At 42.3% G+C, this 7460-nt stretch overlaps 1 long non-coding RNA gene across 1 annotated transcript; it reads right to left on the bottom strand.

Annotated features, from left to right (window-relative positions):
- Positions 1 to 543: 543 nt before the first annotated feature.
- LOC112257175 lies at positions 544 to 1543 on the bottom strand. Its single transcript, XR_002954530.1, has 3 exons — positions 1378 to 1543; positions 1116 to 1162; positions 544 to 786 (listed from the first exon to the last, which is right to left on the bottom strand). It is a non-coding gene; the product is annotated as an uncharacterized LOC112257175 (long non-coding RNA).
- Positions 1544 to 7460: the final 5917 nt, after the last annotated feature.

The raw sequence follows: 7460 nt of genomic DNA, 5'->3' as shown, positions 1-7460 counted from the left end.
CTTCCTTCACTCTGTTAATTAGGTTAGTATTGTGGAGTAACTTGTTTTCAGTTTCAGTCAACATGGTGAAATCCCTGAATGGTTTCCTTCCTCTCCGGCAACTGAGTTAGGAAGGCCCCTGTACTGTATCTTTGTAGTGACTGTATTGATTCACCATCCAAAGTCGAATGAATAACTTCACCATTCTCAAAGGGATATTCAATGTATTTTTTCTTTTTTTTACCCGCCTACCAATAGGTACCCATTCTTCGCGAGGCATTGGAAAACCTCCCTGGTCTTTGTGTTTGAATCTGTGTTTGAAATTCACTGCTTGACTGAGGGACCTTACAGACTATTGTATGTGTGGGGTACAGAAATTAGGTAATCATTCAAAAGTCATGTTAAACACTATTTTGCACCCTGAGTCCATGCAACTTATTTGACTTGTTAAGCACATTTTTACTCCTGAAGTCATTTATTTATACTTGCCATAACTACCAGGAATCAAGGTAAGACCCAAGTGCAGACTGTGAAGTAACAATGTTTATTGTAAACACAGGGGCAGGCAAACGACAGGTCAAGGCAGGCAGGGGTCGATAATCTAGAGTACAGGACGGCAGTCAGGCAGCGGTCAGGCAGGCGGGTGGGTACAGGGTCAGGACAGGCAAAGGTCAAAAACCAGGAGTACGAGAAAAGAGAGACTAGGGATAACCAGGTGCTTAGACAAAATGCTGGCACGCTTGAACAAACAAGACGAACTGGCAACAGACAGAAAACACAGGTGATAATGGGGAAGATGGGTGACACCTGGAGGGGGGTGGAGACAAGCACAGGTGAAACAGATCAGGGCGTGACAATAACAAAGAGGTTGAATACTTGACTCAAAACATTTCAGCTTTTTATTTTTATTATTCATTTTAAAAAATGTCTTAAAATGTTCTTCCACTTTGGCATTATTGTGTTCTGGCCAGTGAAACAAAAGCTCAATTTAAATTCAGGCTAAAGGCACTGTACAAAAAGGTCATATCTAGAATGTCAAAGGTCTTCGGCTGTCCCCAAAGGAGAGAACACTTTGAAGAACCCGTTTATGTTCCAGGCAGAACCCTTTTTTCTAAGAGTGTATATAAAAGGCTTACTGTTTCCAGAATGTTCTCCCATGCAACAAGGGGTGCAGTATGACTCACTGAAATACAACCACAATGTATACAATTTGACTTTAATGTATTATGAATAAAAAAGATGTCACAATATATGGAAATAAAAATATAACCCCTGGGCATCAACCTAGCGATGGAGCCGTTGATAGAAATATTTTACTTTGATTAACTAGGCGAATCAGTTAAGAACAAAATCCATGGCGGAAAATGCCGTGCAAGCAACAGAAAAGATTTCACAAACCGAAGATTGCTCTTGTTGAAGCGATGATGGCTATATTCCCCAAAGCAGACAAATTCAGTTTTGTTAGAGGTTTATAGATGTCACGTACGTGAGGAGAGACGGAAGGCGCAGCGGATGTTGAGTTCCACATATTTATTATAAAGTGAAACTTAGCAAGAACAAAACAATAAATCAATAAACTGACAATGAAACGTGACTACGTGGTGCATATGCACAAAACACAAAATAATAACCCAGAAACACAGGTGGGAACAATAACTACTTAAATATGATCCCCAATTAGAGACAACGATTACCAGCTGCCTCTAATTGGAAATCATACAAACCACCAACATAGAAATAATAAACTAGAACCCCACATAGAAATAATAAACTAGAATACCACCCAGTCACGCCCTGACCTACTACACCATAGAGAAACAAAGGTTCTCTATGGTCAGGGCATTACAGTACCCCCCAGCAGCATACCCATGCTGTGCAACAGCATACCCAGAGTTCATGTAATTGGCCCAAAACTTAACAGGGCTTATTAGTGCCGAAACAAACAGGTTACTTTAGTTCACATCAACGTAAAGGTCAAACTAATTACGTGGATGGCACATTAAGGAATTCAACCTACAGTACAGTGATTCTTAAATGATTGACAGGTCATTTCTTTGAAGTTTGCACATGAAAGTAACACGAGTGTTTGATGCAAGAAAACCCAACATAGATGCAACAGCAACGGCTGTAGTAAAACCTAGTTTCTAATACATGGTTTTAACAGGGTATGACATCGGCAGCAGAATTTACCCCTCTAGCCAATCAGAAGTATATGTACCTTTTAATTCAGTTTTTCTAAACTACACAAAGTACGCAAACTCACACACTGGCATGCACGTTCACGCACATGCACACACACACATGCCTGTGCGGAGACACACACACACACAAACACTGTACGCACTGCAAATGTGTTCCATTTGACATCAGGGACCATGGTAATTGAGGCGGAGTTAAGTTTAAATAGAGTACAGATGCCTTCAGGTAGTCAGTCCATAATTACAATGTAGCCTTTCACAGATGGTCACTTCTGTCTCATGTGTAAACAGCACAATATTTATATAATGGAAGTGTGGGGAAATTAAACAGAGACTTTATGGATGTTTCACTCAATCAATTACAGCACATATTTTGTGTCCAGTAGACAACCATATCCTTGTTAGTGTCGCTAGCTTATTTAATTACCAAAGAGAGAGACAGAGAGAAAGAGAGGAGAGGGAAAGAAAGAGAGAGAGAGAAAGAGAGGAGAGAGGGGGAGAGAGTGGACAAGACATAGAGTTACAGCTATGGGGGGATGGAGGGAGGGAGGAATGGATGGACAGAGGGACGGAATGAAGGGAGGGATGAGAGAGAGAGAGAGAGAGAGAGAGAGAGAGAGAGAGAGAGAGAGAGAGGGAAGGGAGATAATGGTTAAACATCTATTTGCCATATCCCATATGCTGCTCTGTGTCATACTGACATTAAGGGAGCAGAGACACTGGAAGTAGTCCAGACCTAATGGGCCTCTGGTGCCAGGGACTCAGCTGAATAGGGGCCCTTTGTCTTTAGCTCTCATTATCTCTCCCTCTCATTTAGCAGGGGTGGCAGGTAGCCTAGTGGTTAGAGCATTGGACCAGTAACTGAAAGGTTGCTAGATTAAATCCCCGAGCTGACAAGGTAAAAATCTGTCATTCTGCCCCTCAACAAGGCAGTTAACCAACCCATTGTTCCTAGCCTGTCTTTGTAAATAATAATTTGTTCTTAACTTACTTGCCTTGTTAAATAAAGGTAATAAATAACATACCAGTATTATCCTCCTCTATTGTCAATTATTGTGATGATACTAACTGTGGAGGATGAGCTAGTATTTTTTTTTTATTATTATTATTTTTTTACCCCCTTTTCTCCCCATTTTCATGGTATCCAATTGTTAGTAGTTACTATCTTGTCTCATCGCTACATCTCCCGTAAGGGCTCTGGAGAGACGAAGGTCAAAAGCCATGCGTCCTCCAAAACACAACCAAACTAAGCCGCACTGCTTCTTTAACACAGCGCGCTTCCAACCCGGAAGCCAACCGCACCAATGTGTCAGAGGAAACACTGTGCACCTTTTATTTATTTATTTTTTCTTTATTTAACCAGGCAAGTCAGTTAAGAACAAATTCTTATTTTCAATGACGGTCTAGGAACAGTGGGTTAACTGCCTGTTCAGGGGCAGAACGACAGATTTGTACCTTGTCAGCACGGGGATTTGAACTTGCAACCTTTCGGTTACTAGTCCAACGCTCTAACCACTAGACTACCATGCCACCCCTGGCGACCTGGTTAGCTTTCACTGCGCCCGGCCCGCCACAGGAGTCGCTGGTGTGCGATGAGACAAGGATATCCCTACCGGCCAAACCCTCCCTAACCCGGACGACACTAAGCCAATTGTGCGTCGCCCCACGGACCTCCCGCTCGCGGCCGGCTGCGACAGAGCCTGGGCGCGAACCCAGAGTCTCTGGTGGCACAGCTAGCACTGCAATGTAGTGGGGTTGTTCTAAGGAGTCAACCTTAGATGGAATCAAAACTATTTCCAATCATATCACAGGGGAACAGCTGTGTTTAAGTGACAATAGGAGGGGGAACAGCTGTGTTTAAGTGACAGTGGGGGGGGAACAGCTGTGTTTAAGTGACAGTAGGAGGGGAACAGCTGTGTTTAAGTGACAGTAGGAGGGGGAACAGCTGTGTTTAAGTGACAGTAGGAGGGGGAACAGCTGTGTTTAAGTGACAGTAGGAGGGAGAACAGCTGTGTTTAAGTGACAGTAGGAGGGGGAACAGCTGTGTTTAAGTGACAGTAGGAGGGGAACAGCTGTGTTTAAGTGACAGTAGGTAGGAGAACAGCTGTGTTTAAGTGACAGTAGGAGGGGGAACAGCTGTGTTTAAGTGACAGTATGAGGGGAAAAGCTGTGTTTAAGTGACAGTAGGAGGGGGACAGTAGGAACACGACAACAGAACCAGTAGGAATGAGCGTTAACTGTGGTGACAACAGCATGGTGTGGTCTCTGCAGTAGTGATAGGAATAGCAGCTGCAGGGGTCACAAAAGTGGGTTTTCATGCATGATGCTTGCTTCAGAATATCTGTTGCTTTAAATCAATTAGTTGAAAACAAGAACCCGTCATACACATTTACATCTGCCATAGCATGTTCTCATTTATCAATTAAACCTTGTTATTGGCTCCTCTTTGTCTTTGGCTGTAAGATAATCAGGTTGGCAGGATTGTGCTTTGCTAAGCTGTGCGGTGCTGGGCTGGCTTATTGTAACACATTGTGGTTTGTTTGAATCTAATACTCTGATGTAGCCAGTCAAGCCCAACACAGCACAGCCAAGCCCAACACAGCACAGCTGAGCCCAAGACAGCACAGTCACCCCAACACAGCACAGCCGAGCACAACACAGCCCAATACAGCACTACACAGCATCTAAGATCCGAAAGGTATGATTTTGCAGAGTATAGCTACATGCCCCCCCTCCCTTTTCCTGTCTCTGTCTTTTCACCAACTCACCTTGTAGACACTCTCCCTATCACAGTAGACACTCTCCCTATCTCTCACACAGAGAGAGAGAGAGAGAGAGAGAGAGAGAGAGAGACGGAGAGGGAAGGAGAAAGAGAGAGAGAGAAAGCGCGCGAGAGAGATAGAGAGAGAAGGAAGGAAGGAAGGAAAGGAAGGAAGGAAGGAAGGAAGGAAGGAAGGAAGGAAGGAAGGAAGGAAGGAAGGAAGGAAGGAAGGAAGGAAGGAAGGAAGGAAGGAAGGAAGATAGAGGGATAGAGAGTGTTTGAGTGATTGAGTGATTGAGTGAGTGAGTGAGTGAGTGAGTGAGTGAGTGAGTGAGTGAGTGAGTGAGTGAGTGAGTGAGTGAGTGAGTGAGTGAGTGAGTGACTAATCATTGACTACACAGCTAGTGTTTGTCCATTACTTTGCATGTGTGGAAACAATATACAAATGCAACCTGTCTGAACATCATAGATGTGCTGTGAGAAGAAAGAGAACATCAAAGAGATAATATAATGAGGATCAGAGAGGAAACGATTACTACAAGATCCTTTCTATTCAAAGAGACAGAACACACACACACACACACAGAAACACACACACACACCTCTTTAATGAATAAAACATGACATTCTGGCCTTCATTAGTTGTGTGCTGTCAATGTGCTGTATCTTCGTCTAGAGAGCAACAGTCAAGGTTGAAGCAAGGTTACACAAACTAGTGTCACTCTTGACTTTAAAGTCCATAAAGGCTTTCAAGGTTTTTATTTCACCTTTATTTAACCAGAGAGGGACTTGGCAAGAGGTCAACAAGGACAACAATTCAAAACAATTAGGGCAGTCAACAACAGTGTGGCATTTATAACATCCTCAAGACTTCGTTTAGCCATGCACACAGTATGTTTCAGTTCATGGGACTGAAACAAAGAAACCAACCAGGCATTGGTCACTTGATTCCTTAACGAAAGGTTTGGTTCAGCTCTTAGCATAATGACCCCGTGACCTGCGATAATGCCCACCTTGCACCCTATCACCAGGACAGACAGGTCAGCACAGACCTGCCTCAAGTCATCTAGTTGAAGAAGTTCTGGAGTAAGCAACCCCATTGGTAGACAACAACTGTTTCAGCTCTGCATACTGCCTCACAGTCTTAAATCTGAACTCACCCATCCTCTACCACTCTCCTCCTGGGTGTCACAATTACTGCAGAGTGGTACTTAGTTTGTATAATGTACACACACAACCCCCCCATCCCACCAACCCCCACACCCAGGCCTAGTCCCCTGACAGCAGGGTTAACTGCTGTGGAGACTGGGGTCATCTGAGCTCAGGGAGATGACTGGAGTGGTTGTCAGGTTATTACTCTGAGAGGAAGATTGAGACACACAGAGACGCTGATCCAGCAATAGCCATCCTCCACCACCTCTACCCCTGGGGCCTCCACTGACCTGAGCCCCTCCCTGCCATACTGTACAGTATGTCTCTGTTAAGGCCGTCATTGTAAATAAGAATTTGTTCTTTAACTGACTTGACTAGTTAAATAAAGGTTAACTAAATTAAACATGTAAAAATAAACCAGCACTATGGTCTTCCCTTCTCTCCCCCTTCCTATGCACATACTGGCTACTCTACAGTACACTAAGACAACGTATGTTCCTACTGTTAACCTATAGCACTATTGTCTCTACATCTTCCACTTTTAACCCCTATTCTCCCCTGCTACAGTATGTTCAAGTTATATGACCTATAGCATCTCATGTTACACTACTATATGACCTATAGCATCTCATGTTAAACTACTATATGACCTTAAGCATCTCATGTTAAAATATTCTATATGAACTATAGCATCTCATGTTAAACTACTATATGAACTATAGCATCTCATGTTAAAATATACTATATGAACTCTAGCGTCTCATGTTAAAATAAACTATATGAAATATAGCATCTCATGTTAAACTACTATATGAACTATTGTATCTCATGTTAAAATATACTATGGGACCTATAGCATCTCATGTTAAAATATACTATGTGACCTATAGCATCTCATGTTAAACTACTATATTAACTTTTCTCAAAGTGTGCTAGATGCCTTGCTTGAGCCTTGTTACCGTTACTCCTCAGATCAGATGAAGTTTTTTATAAATAAATCACAATATAACTGTTTATATTTGATACCAATATCACTTTCACAGTATTCATACTGTGCCTTCGGGAAAGTATTCAGACCCCTTCACTTTTTCCACATTTTGTTACGTTACAGCCTTATTCTAATGTTGATTAAATATGTTTTTTCCCTGAGCAATCTACACACAATATGCTAAAATGACAAAGCGAAAACAGGTTTTTAGAAATGTTTACAAATATATTTAAAATAAAAAAACAGAAATACCTTTTTTACATAAGTATTCAGACCTTTGCTATGATACTCAAAATTTTGTTCAGGTGCATCCTGTTTCCATTGATCATCCTTGGGATTTTGCTACAACTTGATTGGAGTCCAGCTATGGTAAATTAAATTG

The sequence above is a fragment of the Oncorhynchus tshawytscha genome, linkage group LG08 (assembly GCF_018296145.1).
Source record: "Oncorhynchus tshawytscha isolate Ot180627B linkage group LG08, Otsh_v2.0, whole genome shotgun sequence".
NCBI classification, from domain to species: Eukaryota; Metazoa; Chordata; class Actinopteri; order Salmoniformes; family Salmonidae; genus Oncorhynchus; species Oncorhynchus tshawytscha.
Note: the sequence above shows the minus strand (reverse complement) of the source record. Positions and strands in the feature narration are given on the sequence as shown.